The 19,087-nt window shown below is 34.8% G+C and overlaps 1 protein-coding gene and 1 pseudogene across 3 annotated transcripts in view; both read right to left on the reverse strand.

Moving 5' to 3' along the window:
* Positions 1-19,087, reverse strand: part of GPC5 (glypican 5) — a 762,495-nt gene that overhangs the window by 431,554 nt on the left and 311,854 nt on the right. The gene's annotated exons all lie outside the window — the stretch shown is intronic.
* LOC113842458 (5S ribosomal RNA) lies at positions 12,358-12,478 on the reverse strand (annotated as a pseudogene).

A 19,087-nucleotide genomic window follows, 5' to 3' on the forward strand; every position in this document is an offset into this window, starting at 1 on the left:
TTATAATAACACCTTCTAGACCTGAAACATTTAGATATATTTTTAAGATGTCTTAATAACTTACTAAGTAGTACATCAAGAAGATGTACACAGATAATATGTACACATGATAATATGGACAAATCCCTTCATCATTTAAAGTAAATGATGGGAAAAAGCTGTGTTTATTTTTTTGTTGCATTTTCTTTTGTTTGTTAGGTGTATTTTTAGCATTCCTAGTATATCAGGCCATTAGGGAATATAGGTAAAGGTACAAGTGCCTGGCCTGAGTTTCACTTCAAACTCACTTAAATTACTTTATGTAATTAGTGATTCTTACCATTTTTGCAGATTTTTTGCAATCTGCAGATTATTTTGTCTAGCTCCTCATCTGTTTTCTATCTGCCTGCGGTATTTCTTTAGCATAAAGACAGATTAAAGAAGATGGAATTCTTTCCATGTACTATACTACGCAGTACCTTAAAATCAACAGCAAGAATCACAATGGAAACAAAGGTGGATATTAATCATAACCCATTGTTAACTCTGTATCACTTAGTTGTTCATTCGTTTCTTTAAGAACCTGATAATTGTCAGCTTTCTCAAGCATCTTATTTATTCATTTAAGCAGAGAAATAGAAAATCCTGCTTTTTGCAGGCAGGAACTAAAGTCTATCACATAAAGCCTTTCAGCATTAGTCTAAAGCTCTTTTTAAGGCAACTGGCTTTCACTTGGCAAGTGGCCTTAAAATAAGTAAACAAAGACTTGTCACAAAATACAAGTAAAGACTATAATATCTCATGGCAACAAACCCTTCAAACCTTATCTAGTTAATGACTCTAATGCTTCACACCTACATTTTCTTTTTTGCTTTTGAAATTACCAAACCTTGCTTAAAAATAAATAAATAAATCATATGTGGATGACAATATTACCACATTCTCCCTAACTTACCTAACTCTCTTTAAGACAGATGTCCCACCACTCTCTGAACATAACTTTGCTGTTTCCTATTTCTACCATTTGTTATAAAAGAAGCTGAGAGTTATCAGCTTCTAGGTTTTGATTTTTAGATATTTTAAGTTATAGGATGTAAATCCCACTGAAAGTACAGTTTACATTAGTTTGTATTCTGTGTAATCCATAATGTCTACCATTAGATGCTTTGAGTATAGAAATTAATAGTTAATTCTGTGATTTAGCAAGTATTACAGAATTACTAAATAGAGTTCAATCATTTCAAAATTCCATGTTGACAGATACACTTCTACTAGGTGTTTATAAATATCTCACTATGATATTTATCTAACAGAAAAAAAGAATCTACAAGTATTTATTATTATAATTAATATCAAAAAGCAAAGGAGGTAACTTTTGTGTAAAACCTAGTCCTCTGGTTACCACGTTGTATTTGACAGTGTGTTTTTTAGCATCCTAGGTGAAGCGAAGATTAAGATATAGTTTGAAACTTTGATCTTGTTAGTACTGTGTTCATTAGGAGTCCAGGTCAGAAGCTAGAGCATTAAAGTTTATTCTTAGGAATATTGTATTTTAATAAACAGTTAGATGGCTCTATATTCACTTATGTTAGATTTATAAAGCAGTTAACTAATATACTAGTGACTCTATCACCATATTCCAAATTTTCTTTCTAGTTCACTTCACCAGCCCTAGCTTGTCTTCTTTTGTCAAGTCCCCATAGTAGTTTTTCCAAAGCTATCAGGCACAAAAAAGGGCAGTGAAAATAATACGTATAACAAAATAGTCCTGTTAACAGCACTCTGTCATAATTAGAATATCTGAAAAGAACTCAGATCTTTAAGTCTTTTTTAAATATTAAGACTCAATTAAAAGAACTTGGACTGCTGACTCATACAAAACAAAATGGAAGACATTCAAAATAAATGTAACAATTTTATTTTTCAAGTATGAAAATAATATGAATATTTCAATGAATATAGTATTTATTAATTCTTCTTAAAACTATGAAGATAAGAAATATGCATGCAAGACTAACCTCAATGGTTAGCCAAACAGTGAAGATGCTAATTAATCATGTCATTGCTTTCTGATTTTATGCACACCTGACTGAAAATAACTAGACGTACTATGGCTGACAGAGTGTTTAGCTGTGACTGTCTTAAATTATGGAACTCAAGATTGATATTTTGAATGCATTACGTTTTTCCTCTGTACAGCCTTTGTGGTATTTACAAGGTTTTTAATCTCTGAAAACTCCACAAGTTTGATGGATCTGAGACCATTAAAGACAATGCGAAAAACTTAGCAAACTTCAGTGAGCTCAGATCGTATTTTTGGTAAGAGCAGTAAAATAATTTTTGCCTCAGAAATGTTATTTCTTAATTTAGCAGTATAGAAAAAATAATTTCAATTTGAATTTAAAATATAGACACTATGTAGACACAAAATATAAAACTATGACAATTTTTTTTTTCTTTTAAAAATCTTACAGAAAAACTAAGTTTTTTTTTTTGGATAGTGTCACTTTAAACAATTCATTCACCCCCTTCTTGTTTGGATACGCTACATTTTGTTAATAGGCAGCTAGATCTTTTCCCTTTTAAATTCAGTCAATGAAATATGTATCATTGATTTCAGGTGAGGGATAGAAGGGAGCCTGTACGTGAAAGGGCAAAAAAGAGACTTAAACAAATTTGTTTATTGATTACAGTTGACCACAACCACAAACCGATTAACAACTAGAGAGGAGAAGAGGCCTTGCCTTTCTTATTGTTTTGGAAAGGAAAACAGAGTGCACACGGAAGTGAGATAGTTACAAGAAATGAACTGGTTTTGCAGAAATTACATTTTCTGAGTGATAGCAAGGCTAAACAGGCGTACTGTGTATGTATATATGTTTAAAGTAATCCAGCTTTTAAAGTCTAAATATATGTTAATATATTGATATCCTTCAGAAGAGAGCAGCTAAACTGAATTTCTGGTACTTCATTGGTCAGTACTACTCAATTTATCTTTATAAAGTTAAATTGCTGTAATTAATTCACAAAGTTTTTATGACTAAAAGTTGCTTAATCCAAATCTCACAAAAAGACTAGAAAATTAACAAATTAAATGATTTGTGTTCACTTTTTTTTTTTTCAAAAGTTAAAATATCACAGCAAACTAAGAATTAGTAAATAGGATCCAGAACAGATACCCAGACACAAGATTTGAAATCCCAATAGAAACATTTTGGGAGGGACTTGGGGAGGAAAGGAGGGGAAGGGCATGCAACAGAAAGAAAGGAAAAAAAAATCTGATAAGGAATTTTTAGGTTGTGGTCAAAAAGTGGTAGCTGATAAATCAGATATTGAAGTGAGCTGGAATGCTAACAGAGCATTTCAAGTGCAGCTGAGGGATAATTTCACTAAATTAGTGAAATAACTGATGAAAATATATGTTTCCTCTATCATCATTGCCTAACATGCATTTATTCTTCATGAACAATTATTAATAATAATATTGGATTTCAAGCTCCAATTGCCTAAGTGTCGAACAACATAGCCACACTTGGATCTGTGTGGACCAATGGAAGCGAAAGATTACACACATATTATTCCAAAGCAGAGTACGTAACAACTAAGTTTAAGTCCTCAACTTAAAATATAAGATTCAATGTCACAAAATGAGTTGATAAAGTTAGTGGAGAAGAATCCTACTTTACTCTTGCTCAGAAATTCAAGACAAGAATGGATCAAAAACTGCTTACTGTCAAAAATAGGGGGTGAGGGCCTTATAGTTTGTAAACACTTGCTGCTCTGCTGTTCAAATATGACCTGCCCTAGACCCAGCCATAAAGTTTTACTGCTCTACCCACTTATATCTGAACTAAGTCTATCCTGAACAAATGTGACCAGTTCGTTGAATTATATCCATTCCTTAAGCAATATAGACCAGAATTTCCAAACGACATTCAAAGGAAGATACTATGAATAATCCAGGCCACTTACAAATACTGTGGACTATTTCCCTCAATGACTCAGAGAAACAAAACAGTCGGTAGGACTTCACCCTGTCCTTCTTTACTACATTTTATTCTCCAGTAGTGTATATAGCCTGGACTCTACAGTGCCTTGATGTAGAGAATGATATGAAGGGGAACAAAAAAGCAAGCATGACACACTCCACTTCTCAGGGCTGAGGGAATAAATGGATACATGGTATGCTTATGTTCTGATAAATTCTGAGGCTATCTGGAGTCAGCTCAACCCAGCATCAACTTCAGAAGCTAAAAATTTTTGGATTTATAGTCCCCCAAATTAATTCCCTAGATACTGTTATGGTAACTAAGAATTCTTGAAGCACATCGAGCTATTACTTATATAACTTCCTTTTCTGAGAAAAATTGACCGAAGTCAGTAGAGGGACAGACTGATATAAAACAGCATTCCCAAGAGACCATTCTGGACCTAAACCCAAACAAATATATTATCATTTCAGCAGTGTCTTCTGGTCATTGTTTTATTCCAAATAATATATATATATATATATATATATATATATATTTTTTTTTCATAAAAAAACAAATAAATTCAACAATTGGCCTTTATGCAGTACTTTGCTGGCCTGTTACCTGAACAGCTCTAATAGTGCCAGCACAGAAATATATTCAGTGCCATATGTCAAATGAAAGAATGAAGTACCAAGAAGTGTTGTGCACTGGATATGCAGATGTGCCTATCATGCATGATTAGCATAATTCTGTGACACAGGCTGAACAATGAGGCAATTACAGGAACCATCCTGCATCAATCCATCCATTGAGGAACCATCCTCAATCATCACTTCAGAAAACATTTTGTACACACAGAGACAGTCATGTTGTTTGGAAAAGAACTTATTTTGAGATTACAGCTGATTGATTGAAATCCCTGGGGAGAACATTTTAACCAAATGTGCTTTACTACAGCTTACTGCACTTTAGTTTGTGTTTACTGTATGCAGTGCTGCGTATTCATTCGTAGACAATGATGTCTCTGTCACATGATTATTATGATACTGTGACTTTGTTAGCACGTAAACCTGTTTCCATTAAATTATTTGCATCATATTCAGTTCTGATGCAACTCCAAGGGTTTCACTGAGCAAGGAGATGAAATAGAGTTCTACAGTCTAGTGTGATATTAGCTCAAAATTAAGGAGTAAAAAAACCTTGAAAACAGGATGCTTTCCACTGCTAAAATCAATGGCAGCTAGTCATGCTATTTGTCAAATGTAATCTGAATTTAAAGTTGTCTTAAATATCAAATCCATTTAAAGTTAATTATACTTTAAATCCACTTACTACTCTGTAATACATTTTATACTTGTAATGGATAGGCTCAGCCCATTAAAACAATAACTTTTTATTAGTGAGATGAGACCAAATTAAAACAAAATGAATCTGTGGATGGAATGAGGATGGGATTCCAGTAGTCTAATATCTGAGACACAATATACACTTGCCAAGGGCACCCTTATCAGTATGCACCATATTCTACAGTGTAAAATATACTGAATTTGTCAGCCTTTTTATTCCACTATGATGGCCTCCAAGAACTGGCTTTGGCTTTATATAGAATAAGAACTGCTTCACACTAAGTATGGGAAAAAAAAAAAAAAAAAAAGTTCATTTTGGAAACAGTTGTTTCTCATTTCCAAAAAAAAATAAAAAATAAATAAATAATAATAATAAAAAAAAAAATATATATATATATATATAAAAAACAGTCTGGGTCTCCGTATAATTTCTGTCAACACTTTCAAGTGAAGCTTGTGTTTTCTAATACATTTGCAGAGAACAGTAAACCTGTTGTGGCAACATATATAAACAAAGACATTTTTAGGCTATTCTTGATACAGGAATTAATACTTCTTAGCTTTCTTTTTTGTAGCAAATTTCCACACTTCTCAGGAATACACTAGGAGAATGATGCATCACTCTTGCCAATTGGTTATTTCTTTCAAGACTGGCTCTGTATGCTGTAAATACTTAGCAACAGTTTCTTATGCCTAAAATTCCATTTTCTTTTCTCTTCACTTTAGGTAATATGAATTCTGTATTTTGACTGAAAAGTTTACATACAGGATAAATAGGATTATAGCTTCTATTGCATCCTAAAGCTTATCTCTTAATCATATAAGTTATTAATTCTGTAAATGCTAAAAATTCAGGTAACTTATACCCAGATTGAACCACAAAGATTTATTATTATAATTGGCACTAAAGTAGATTTCTCACTGATGTTAACATTAAGCTGAAATGATGGGGGGGGGGGGGGTGAATTAAAAAAAAAAAAAAATAAAAAAAGATACATATTCATCATGACTTTGCCTGAGATCTTATATGCGTTTTGGCAACTTGTTGATCAGTTTGATTACTGCTTAAAATTTGTATCTTACAATATCTTACATTAGGTATAAGTATTCACTTCTAATTTCCAGCAACTTTCCTTTTTTTTTTTTTTTTTTTTTTTTTTTTTTGACTGAGCTTAAAAGTACAGAACAACATTTGCATTATTACATAGATTATGACATTCCTACCTATGAGCTTTGTTTCAATTGACCTCAAGTTGCACCAGGGGAAGTTTATGTTGGCTATTAGAAAAAAAAAAACATTACTGAAGGGGTTGAGAAGTATTGGAACAGGCTGCTCAGGGAAGCAGTTGAGTCACCGTCCCTGGAGTTCTTCAAAAATGTGTAGATGTAGAGCTAAGGGATATGAGGCTTGCTTAGGGATGCAATGAGCTTACCTGTGCTAGGTTAAAGGTTGGGCCAGATGATCTTAGACATCTTTTCCAACCTAAATAATTCTATGATTCTATAATTCATTGCAAATTTTAATAAATATTTCACAGTTATAAATTAGTATTTTACTACTGAGCACTTCTCTGGAGTTAGCAGTCAGATATTTTACCTGCTTTTGCATAGCTACTGTTGTATATAACCTTATTTAAAAGTTAAAATTTATAAATGTTACAGTTGCAAAGTCAAATAGAATTAAGTCTGTCACACTGAATTAATTCAGTTTCTTACTGCATGTATATGTATTATAATTATCTTACTGAAGTTAAAATGAGAGTCCATAGCATAGCCAAGAAGATAGCCCCATAAGATTACTCTTCTATATTTTCAACACCAGAAAAAAATACTTGCTTAGCTTGAAACCCTCTAAGTCAATCAACATTCTTGCTCATCTTCAGTCCTGTCTCTGAACAAAGACATATTCAAGGGTCCCAGCATTTCTTTCCTACTCTAATTTTTTAACCCAAAGCTTTTAGCTGGGTACTGTTAAAGCACTTTACTTCACAAACCACAAAGTGCCCTTTTCATTCAGAGTATATTGTTAGCACAGGATGATTGTATGAAACTCATTGCCCATTTCTATCCTAAATCCAAAAGTTAAGTGATTAAAGATGTCCTCCAGCATTTGTAATACATTGGCTCATTTTTTCGTTTGTTTATTTTGCTTTTATTTTTTTTTTAACCTTAAAGCTTTAAATCCATGTTTCTCCAAATGGTGTTGTAATGATCAAGTATAACTATTAGGGGTACTTTCAATTTATGTAGCTGAAGCTTATTCTTCACATGTATTCACAAATATTTATTAGCTAGAACAAGAATGACTACTGCACTTTACCAATTAGCATACTGAAGGGAGGGGTTGTACAGCAGTCATTTCCGAATCTACTGTTTAAATGAGTTAAAACTAACCACGATTCTCTCATTTGAAATGTTAATTTATTTAATGGTAAAGGCTATATTATTGCTTATTGTATGCAAATAAAATGCTGGCCAATTACTCCAACCCATTCCACTTTTTTTCCCCATACATCTTCCGTTTTAACCTTACTGATACGTAAGGTCAATACTGATAGACCTTATAGAACACATGAGAGATGTTTACACATCAGAAATGTAAGGTTTACATTATGTGTCTGAACTCCCATACAGGCACAAAAGGCTAGAAAGTAAGTCTAAGTTTTACTTCTTCTCCCTTTTATACTGTCAGTAATAAAGCTAATAATAATAATAATAATAATAATAATAATAATAACAACAACAACAACAACAACAACAACAACAACAACAATAATAATAATAATAATAATAATAATAATAATAATAATAATAATAATAATAATAATAATAATAATAATAAAGTAAACTAATACTGGTAGGCCATTAAACAACCAAATTATACCAAACTGATCTTAGTCAAGCTTTATAGAGTCATATATTTCTCCAAGGAACATCTAAATACCATTTTGGTATGTTTCCTTTGTTCTCATTTGGCTATTTAAATAAAAATAATAGATTAGAGTTATTATAAATCTTTCTATTGCAGAAAACTCCTGAGTATCAGAATGAGAAACAAAATATTATACTGAATACAATGATCTACTGTACCATTCACCAGCAGGGTTTCTGTCACTTTTTTTTGTTGTTGTTTTTTTTTTTTGTTTGTTTTTCATTCTCACAGTCCTTAAAGTGTCAACAACAGACACTCTCTTCTGGTCATGTAAAAACCAACTGCTTTATATTAGATAGTGATTATCATGTGGAGAGCAAAAATAGAGTTATATCTTGTTTCTCTAGAATTCAGCTTAAACCCGTTTCTTTATAAGCTATTAGTTGTTCTTTTCCATATTTGATATGTTTATGATGTGTTCATTTAATATAGATCGTTAGTCTTGATATAATATAAAGCATTATTACTGAAGAATATTGCTGTAAAAATCAATAGAAAACCATAAGCTAAAGTTACATCAGGCAACATCTTAAAAAATAAAGGAAAAAAAATCTGTTTCACACCTTTTATACAAACACACTTTCTCTGGGCATATTGAAGTAGTCTATTTCTGGACTGCAGTATTTTTTTACTACAGTAAATGGTAAATGTGAATCTCTACAAAATCCATTATTATGTTAGTATTGAAATATCTCACCATCTACTGTTTAAATTGCATTCACTAAATTGTGCGACTGTGTTAAAGAAGATTTCTAAACAGTTTTGAAAAAGGCACATTTACAATTACACAGCTGAAACTGTACTTTGCGTATAGCAATAGTTTGTATTTACATTATATAGGAAGGTGTATTAAAAACAATAGGATGTATTGATCTGTATATACCTACATCTCAGCTACATATCAAAATTGGTTTTGTAATTGGTGGGAAAAAAAAAAGATACTTTTAAGGTGTAATAATAAACTGCCAACACAAGATGGTATTTACCTAAGAGATCTAAAAGATTTCAAAGATATTATGGTTGAACCAACAACAATAACGTTATCTCATTATCTGTTACTTACAATAGCCTTTGTATCTGAGGACTGGGAATAGCAAATACGATATCTGTGTTTAAAAATAAATAAATAAATAAAAAGAGAGAGAGAAGAAAAGAAGAAGAAGAAAACACTCTGCAGTATCTTAGAATCTGAAGCCAGTAATCCTGATTTTTCTTCAGCCAACAGAAGCTACAAAACACAGCTAAATGAGTGGATAGCTGTATAATATATATTAACAAATCTCCTGTGAAGAAAAGCTGTTGGGCTGTTTAGCCTAAACAAGAGAAGAAGAAAAGAGTGTGACCTTATTGCAGCTTTTCAATACTTAAAGGGGGCTGATAAAAAAGATGGAAACCAAACTTTGCTCAGTGAGATAGTAATAGGACAAGTGGGAATGATTTTAATCTAAAAGAGGGTAGGCGTATATTAGATGTTAGGATGAAGTTCTTCACTCAGAAGGTGTTGAGGCACTGGAACCGGTTGCCCAGAGAAGCTGTGAATGCCCTGTTCCTGCAGGAGTTCACAGCCAGGTGTTGGAGGCCCTGGGCAGCCTGATCTAGTGGGTGGAATCCCTGCCCATGGCAGAGGGGTTGGAACCTGATTATCTTTAAGGTCCCTTCCAACCCAAGCCATTCTATGATTCTATGATATGTATTATATTATTATTAATACTATATTATATATAGTATTATTATACATAGTAAATATATTATGCAATATACTTATTATATATATATATCTATTTATTGCTTTCTACAACTACCTTAAAGTAGGTTGTAGTGAGGTGGGTGTCTCCATCCTTGAAGGAGTTCAAGACTCCACTGGATGTTACACTGAACCTAAACATGCTTTCAGGAGGCTGATGAAGGAAGTGACCTCAGAAGGACCTTTACAACCAACCTAAATTAAAATTATGATTTTCAATGTCTTCATTAATCCATGCCTTGAAAAAGAAACTGGCAGTGAAGTCTGAAGGATATTTTATGTTACAAAGTTACTCAGATTAATAAGGTCAAGGTTCAACTATGATCATCTGTGCAAGTATCTTACAAGTGATTTGCTGAGAGAATGGGTGGTGTCATTTAATGGGGACAAATAAAAAATGGTTCATATGGTTAAAAAAAAAAAAAAAAAAGAATTCCAGCTTAATATCCTTAATATCTAAGACGACAATAGGCTTTGATTTTTTTTTCACCAGTTTAGAATATTAGGCTTATGACAACCTGTTCCATCAAAATAGTAGATCAATCAAAAAGAGAAAACATATGCTAGAAATTATTAGGAAAGAATCATGAAACAATACAGGAAGCCCTAGAGAACACTTCAGCATATCAAAATTCATAAGTCACAAAAATATTTAGTTCTATGTACAGTTCTGGTCACTCCTATTAAAAAATTAAAATATTGTTTTTAAAAATCATATAATATCTCAAGTTGGAAGGGACACACAAGGATCATAGAGTCCAACTCCAGCTCCACACAGGACCACTCAAAAATAAAACCATATTGCTGAGAGCATTGCCCAAACACTTCTTGAACACTGGAAGACTTCGTGCTGTGATCCTTTTCCCTGGGGAGCCTGTTCGAGTGCCTGACCACCCTCTTGGAGAAGGACCTTTTCCTAATCAACCTGAACCTCCCTGATGCAGATTCATGCCATTCCCTTGAGTCCTCTTTCTGTTCACCAGGGAGATCAGTGCTTGCACATCCACTCCCCCTCATGAGGAAGCTGTAGGCTGCCATGAAGTCTTCCCTAAGCCTCTTCTTCTCTAGGTTGAACAAACCAAGTGACTTCAGATGCTCCTCAACTGTCTTGCCTTGCAGCCCCTTCACCACCTTTGTAGCCCTCCTTTGGACATACTGTAATACTTTTATGCCTTTCTTATATCAGGGCACCTAAAACTGCCCACAGTACTCAAGGCTGCACCAGTGCAGAGCAGAGTGGGACAGTCCCTTCCCCCAACATGCTAGCAGCAATGCTATGCTTGATGCAGCTCAGGATAGAGTTAGCCCTTTTGCCTGCCAGGGCACACTTCTGACTCATTCAATTTGTAGTCAACCAAAATCTCCAGATCCCTTTATGAATTGGAGACTCAACCTGTTAATGTAAATTAATGGTTATTGAAAATGCAGAAACCACACTGTAGTAAAATGAGCATTAAATGAATATATTTTCCTTTTTTCTCTCTCTTCTTTGGTCATCTGTTCTAGCCAATGTTAGAGATGGGATATTGGACTTCACAGACCTTTGATCTGATCCAGGATAACCATATCGAGTTTTATGGTATGATTTATCTGTGTGCCCTAATAAAGTTGAAACTTTCTTCAAGGTGTGTTTGATCTGTGTGCCACAAATCCCACTATCAGACAAAGTATAAAGAATGAAAGTATGTCAGTCAAAGGCAATTATTATAGAATCATAGAATATCCCAAATTGGAAGGGGCCCACAAGAATCATTGAGTCCAACTCCTGGCACCACACAGGTCTACCCAAAAATTCACACCATATGACTAAGTGTACAGTCCAAACTTCTTAAACCCCAACAAGCTTGGTGCTGTGACTACTTCCCTGTGGAGCCTTTTCCAGTATGCGACCACCCTTTCAGTGAAGAACCTTTTCCTGATATCCAACCTGAACTTCTCCTTTCGCCGCTTGACACCGTTCCCACGGTGCTTATTGCTGGTCACTTAAGAGAACAGATCAGCACCTGCCCCTCCACTACGCCTCTTGAGGAAGCTGTAGACCACAAGGAGGTCTCCCTTCAGCTTCCTCTTTTCCAGGATGAACAGACCAAGACCTTAGCCACCACTCGTCATACCTCTTCCCTTCTAGGCCCTTCACGATCTTTGGAATTGCCTGATACTGTGCTTTTAGGAAGCAATGCTTAAAGACTGACCAGCAGCGATGGACGCTGATGCCTTCAAAATCAGTTTCCCAGGGGACCGCAATAACTAGTTCCCTCTGCAGCCTGCTTTCCCCACATCCAGGGTTGAAGTTTTGGTGGCAGTTTCTCTCCCTGTCACAAAAAATTTTCAACTCAACCGCTTCATGGTCACTATGACCAAGATGGCCGCCAAAACAAAACTGCCCTACAGCACCCAGTATTCCCAGGAGGTCACCCTTCCAAGCACTAACTGGACCCAGCCCTGCTTAACTTGCAGAGATTTAGGTGGGATCAGGTGTGGTCAGGGTGGCTTGGCCATAGACAACCACAGCTGAATGGACCCCTTCACTTAACAGCACAGTGCAGTTTCTTCACTGCTAGCCAGGAGCTGGGAAAGTGAGAAAAATGGCTTTGGGGGTTTCTGTGAGTGCTTGGAGGAATGACAACCAACTTAAAGGGCACACTGCTGATGCTATCTTGCAAATGCTCTTCTTCATCCTTTGGCACCTGGACCACATTTATCCCTCACTTGCTTCTTGGCAGCTGGAATTAAAAATAGACAGCATGAATTAGTTGCAAAGGGGAAGAAGAAAAAGTATTACAGCAGAAATGTTTCTGAGAAGAGAAAGAGAAAGAAGAGGAAAGGTCTAGGCTCAATGCGTTATCTAGAGCATATAAAGAAATAATCACTGAAGCAAAAATGCAGGAGGGAAGAGCATGGCTGCTGGAGACAGGAACAAGAAATTACTTTTAAAAAGCACACTGCATGGAAGAGGTCATTGTAATGTTTGCAGTGATCTCAATCAGCAGCCAAAATAAAGCTCTCACTGGTATTTATTTTCTGGGGCAAACTTTTTCACATAAGCATGCCATAAAAATGTGTGGGTGGGACACTGCTGTACAGTGACGGTGGCTACAATCAAGTATGATGTTTACTTTTGTTTTCATATTGCATCAAAGTAAACGTGAAGGGAAACTTTCAGATGTATATTTTGTGCTGGATCACCAAGGGATGTTTATTAAATCACTGTAATTTAAAATAAAGCACTATGATGTTCTGTTTAAATTTACTTTAAAAAATCCTACTTATTTTACAACTAGAAATTCCCCATAGTCATGACATGGAAGACAGTAATTTCCCTGTAATACTTGGATGGATAAATAAGAGCTGACAGATGGTATAATGCTCAACAAAACTTCCTATTGAGTTTGAGATATATATTACATAAACACAATATACATGTTCATGTATTCCCAGTGGCACTGATCTAGATCCTAGTGAAATCATCAGGACTATTTCCACTAAATCTGTTGTATAGCACAAGAAATTTAACTCTTTTCTGGTAATTTCATAATCAAAAATAAACAGAAAAATATTGTTTGTATAGACTATTGAGAATCATTGATTTTAATAATTCATGATCCTCATTGTATTTTATGTAGTACAAGCTGAAACTATATGATTAAGAAATTATATGGAAGATGTATGTGGAGTGGCTGAAGTCACTGGGTTTTTTCAGCCCAAAAAAGAGAAGACTGAGAGGGGCTGCAGCTCCCTCATGAGGGGAATGGAGGGTCAGGCGCTGAGCTCTGCTCTCTGGGGACAGTGACAGGACTGAGGGAATGGCATGGAATGGGGGAGGTTCAGGCTGGATATCAGGAAAGGGTTCTTCACCAAAAGGGTGATCAGGAACTGGAATGGGCTCCCCAGGGAAGTGGTGACAGCACCAAGCCTGCCAGCATTCAAGAATTGCTTGGACATTGTTCTCAGACACATGGTCTTATTTTTTGGGTTGTCCTTTGGGGACCCAGGAGTTAGGCTCAATGAATGCTCCTTGTGTGTACCTTCCAATTTGGGATATGCTATGACTCTATGATTCTATAAGAAAACTATATGATAGTTAGGCCAGCAGGAATGTGTAAAATATATGTAGTAATAGCAACATTTAATTTGACTCTTTGAGCATAGATTCACTCTATGATGTCCACAAGAAACACAACAATGTCAATAAATGTTAAAAATAGGTAAACCTGATCATTACTAAAATGATAAAAAGAGGGGAAAAAGAAGTTCATATTTGGTTAATGATAAAAGTCCCAGCTCAAACAACGACATGTCTAGAGAATTTAACCTGTAAGTACTACTTCTATTGTTCTTGGGTTCTCTTTTCCTAGTTGTTAATTGTAAGCTCAATTTGATTAATTGATATATAATTAGAAGATTTTGACATTTATGTATGACAAAAAAGGAACATGAAACTGTTCTTCCTATTTGTATTTGGCAAGTAACTTGATAGCTGTGACAGAAAAAGGAATTCCTTAGAAATGTTTTTCTTTCTTTTCCCAGAAAATTGTTTCCTTTTTAAATAGCTGAAGTAGAACAAAAAAAAAAAAATAGCATGTTCAAGGAAAAGAATTGTAATTACAAAGATCATTGCACTTTCTGCATTAAAACTGATCAGTTTGTGAAATATGTTCATCTGATTCGTGTCAATATGGAACAATGCTAGGGCCTCATGATTAAATGTGACCTTCTGTCTTATATACCCTTGTATAACCACAAGTCCAAGAGAAACAGAATGGTTAGTGTATATAGCTCTTGTATCTTGCAAAAGAATGGTCTAGCAGTTCATGTTGATAGAGGGTTTGAGGTAAACCTTGAGAATCGGGTCTGGGAGATAAGAGAACAGGGGGGAGTTTTTTGAGATAACTTCTGTCTATTGCACGGGACACAACTTTCTGACATCTGGCCAAGAGAGTAATAAATACGGAGAGGGGAGAAGCTGAAGAACGACTGAAGAACAAAGCCTGGGAGGAAGACTACAAGCCTTCAGTACGAGCGACCCCCAGAGAGACCACCAGAGACTGATACGCATGTATCCATGGGATGGTTCGGGTCCTGGGAAACTAATTATAATAACCCTGCCTTTTCCAAAAGTGGTGATGAATATGTGTTAGCCTAGGAGCATAAAACGTCTTGGTGGAGCGGAGACGCCCAGCGCACCCAGCACTGTTTGTTTGCCTCTATTCATTTAATAAATTGTAAACTTCAATTTAATTGCAATCCTATTTGGGACTCAGTCATTTCTTACAAGTTGGTATACCAAAGAAATGACAAATTACCAAAAAAAAAAATTATTTCAAAAGGTGTAGGACACCATAAACCTGGATTTTCCTTCATTTCATTTACCTTATTCCTTAGCTTTTCAAAAAGCAGATTTACTTTTTATTTATTATTTTTATGAAATGTTTGAACTTGACAGCTTTAGCAAAATTAAACTTCAGGTAGACATGAGGTAGACCTCAGTGACTGTGTTTGTCCTCATATGCAATTATCTGTGGAAATGTTAGCTTTGGTGAATTCCCTGTTCCCTTGTAGCCAAATAAAATGAGCTCCCAACCGCAACTGTGTGTGTCATCCTTATTGTGCTTTTTGATTTTTTTGATCTGTTGAAATTGAATCTTTTATACTTGAGGTGTTCTGTTTAGTTGCTTGCTCCTTGGGTTTTCCATAGCTGTTTTCTGAGATTTATGTCTTTATGTTTTAAATGCCACCAAGTCAAACACAGCTCTAGCCACTTTAAATTATTTCTGCAAGTTTAAATATTTGTATCAGTGTATTCTTGTTACTTTTTTCTGCTTCTATTTTTCAATGATTTTCAGGTCAGAATTCTTATGTATTTTGCAGACTTGCAAGGAAAAGAAGAGAGGGCAGTAGTTGTAAAAGCCACTCATTCTGGTCCATCTGTCTATTAAGTGCAAGCTCATGCATTTCATAAAGTGAAATTATAAATATGTGATAAAATTGTATTGGCGGAGATTAGAAGGCTAGAATTTGACAACAGTGGGCTTTGAGAGATGTACTTTTCTGCATGGTAATCTATAAAGAAAATAGGTGAACAATTTCAAAATATCATAGAGTCATAGAATCATTCAGGTTGTAAAAGACCTCTAAGATCATCTAGATCAAACTTTAATCTCGCACTGCCAAGTCCACTATCAAACCATGTCACTAAGCTCTACATCTACACATTTTTTTTGAAGACCTCCAGTGATTCAACTACTTCCTTGAGCAACCTGTTCCAATACTTCACAACCCTTGAAGTGAAGAAATTTTTCTAAATATACAACCTGAACCTCCTCTGGCACAATTTAAGGCCATTCCCTCTTGTCTTAACGCTCGATGTTTGGGAGAAGAGCCTAAACCCCACCTCACTATAGCCTCTAAAGTAATTGTAGAGCACAGTAAGGTTTCCCCTGACCGTCCTTTTCTCTAGGCTAATCAGCCCCAGCTCCCTCAGCCACTCCTCATAAGACTTCTTCTCCAGACCCTTTACCTTGCCCTTCTTTGGACATGCTCCAACATCTGTCCTTTTTGTAGTGATGGGCCCAAAACTGAACACAATATTAGAGGTGCAGCCTCAACAGAGATGAGTACAGACAGATATGGTAAACCATGAAGTAAGGTAAGAGTAGAAAAAATATCTGATTAGTTTTCAAAAGATTACTTGAAACAAAAAGTGGAAAAAACAGACCTTGAAAATTTTATATATTATGGTAATTATAGGCAAAGCAATCACTGAACTTTGCAATTGCCAGAAAAGAGAACTGTTAAACAATTTCCAGAGGTTCTGCCAATATTAACTTCAATTTGTAAAGGACTGTGGTCTACTTTCTTGGGGAAAAAAAAAAAAATAAAAAGAAAGAAAAAAAAAAAAGTTGGTTTATATTTTAAATTAAGTATAATAAAAATCTTTCAGAAGAAAAAAAAAAAAAAAAGAGGCTGTTAAGAGATTTTGGAAATAAAATAATAGTAACACAGACTTATAGTTCAGATAGATCTACTGCTGATCCCCTCGGCCTGGGCTTTTAGAATAACTTTTAATAAAGGTTCTTGGATAGTGAGCGAACACTAGAAGAAAACTGAAGTGCAAGGAAAAGATATTCCAGCAAAACAAAGATCACAAACAAAGAACATCTCTTTGCAGATATTATCTTACACTGACGTTTCTGCAATTTCAGCAACCAGTAGTTGGAGCATCACAAAGCTCTTTGGTTCTGTTTGGGAGTAGTGGTTGGATAAATTATTTTTTAGGTCACTGTGACTTTAAATAACAAACAAACTAACAAAAAACTAAAACCCGTAGCTGCAAACTATTACACAGTGATTCTCTGTTCCCTAGGTGAAGTGAGATGAAGAATGATATGAACGTATTTATCTGCATCTCCCAGTTCCTTGTCATAAAACTACTCACATACCCATGTCAGGAATGAGAATTTTTCTCAAGATGCTCAATTTAATCTACAAGACTTTGTGTGTCACTGAGAATTTCTAAAACTCTGTTTTCAAAGGAAGCCGTTACTGTGCTATACCATAGGAAAAAAAAGATGGAGACTGACCATCTGAAGCCAATACTTCTTCCAGGCTAGAACAATGTTATTCTGTCATCCACATGAGGTAATTCATGTATGCAAGGATTCAGATCTAGCCTACAAGCATAAGTTTATCTCTAAGCTAGGAGTCTAAACTAACATTATAGTCAATGAAGATCCAATCAACAGAGCTATTTGTGTCACTGTAAAACCAGACATTGACATTTGATCAGCTGGTTCTCTAGACACTATTGTTGTGCTGCCAAGGGGCTCAATTCTCTTCACCACAGGTATTGATTTAGTGTCATTTGAAATGGCAAAGTGTATCCTGCCTGGCTTCCAGATGTTGATTCTATATGACACTTGTAGGTTCTATGTTATATTTGCCAGCCACGTGCAGGTGCCTGAGGCATGCACAAGCCTATGTGTGGGCAGCAGAACTGATGCTTCATTGTCTGAGCATGTATGTAGCAAAGGAATTGAATTTCATGGCACACCCATTTCCAGCCTCCTTCATACTTATCCTTTTCCCTCCCCATCTGCAAACCAGGATATTTGAGGGCATAATAGAGCTCTTTCATATCAAGTACTGTCATCAAATCAGAGGTTGGGACATGAGAAGAATAATTTATTTTCAGGTTACAATCCCAGCACGTTTTCCTAATGTATGAAACTGAGACACTATGTACCCGTATTTGGACATAGCCTTAGAAAGCAAGGTCAGTGATACCATATTAATAACATGTTTGTGATGCAAAAATATTCCCTATAGGCAATTAAGTAGCCATAACCATAGACAAGACTGACTCAAAGTCAGAACAAAAACTCAGTATTTCTTGAGTACTGAATGTTCTGTTAAGTAAATTACTTATTTCTACTGGTTTTACTCTGATTATGTGCAGTTTTTTAGAACATACAAAAGTGGTATTTTTTATTTTTTTCATTTATTTTTTTTACATTTAGAAATTATATATACTATGTGAGACAGCAGTTAAACTTTTACAGCTAGGAAGCTTGGGTAAATTGAGAACTAAATTACTCATATTGACAGGTATAAGTTAACATGACACCGTATTTTCATTTGGAGCATTTTAGAAAAGCTCCAAATTTTCTAGAAATTTCTTAGAAAATTTCAATTGTAAATTTTACGACTTTAAACATCTAAGCTTTAGGTGTGCTTTAAGTATTTATTTTGAAACAGCTAAACAAGATTAAGTTAATCTGTTTTCCTAAACAACCGTTAAAAAAATAAAAAACTCATAAAATATAACAATAAATCAGTATAATAAGTACTTTGTATTATTAAAATTAAATTTCAGAAGGCTTATTCTTTTTTCCTTTTTTTTTATTCTTTCAATGTTAGTGCAATTTCTGATTCACTTATTTATGACAATGAAAATAAACTAGTCAATTTTAATTTTGGTTATGTACATTTGAGTCTTGTAATCTCTAGATCTGTGCTTCACTTTCAACTGAAAATTGGAAGTGAAATAATGGAAGTATTTAGCCTTTGAGTCTGAATCTATCCTTTTTTTATACAAAGGCTGGATTGACTGTAA

Source organism: Anas platyrhynchos, chromosome 1 (genome assembly GCF_047663525.1).
Source record: "Anas platyrhynchos isolate ZD024472 breed Pekin duck chromosome 1, IASCAAS_PekinDuck_T2T, whole genome shotgun sequence".
In the NCBI taxonomy this organism is placed as follows: Eukaryota; Metazoa; Chordata; class Aves; order Anseriformes; family Anatidae; genus Anas; species Anas platyrhynchos.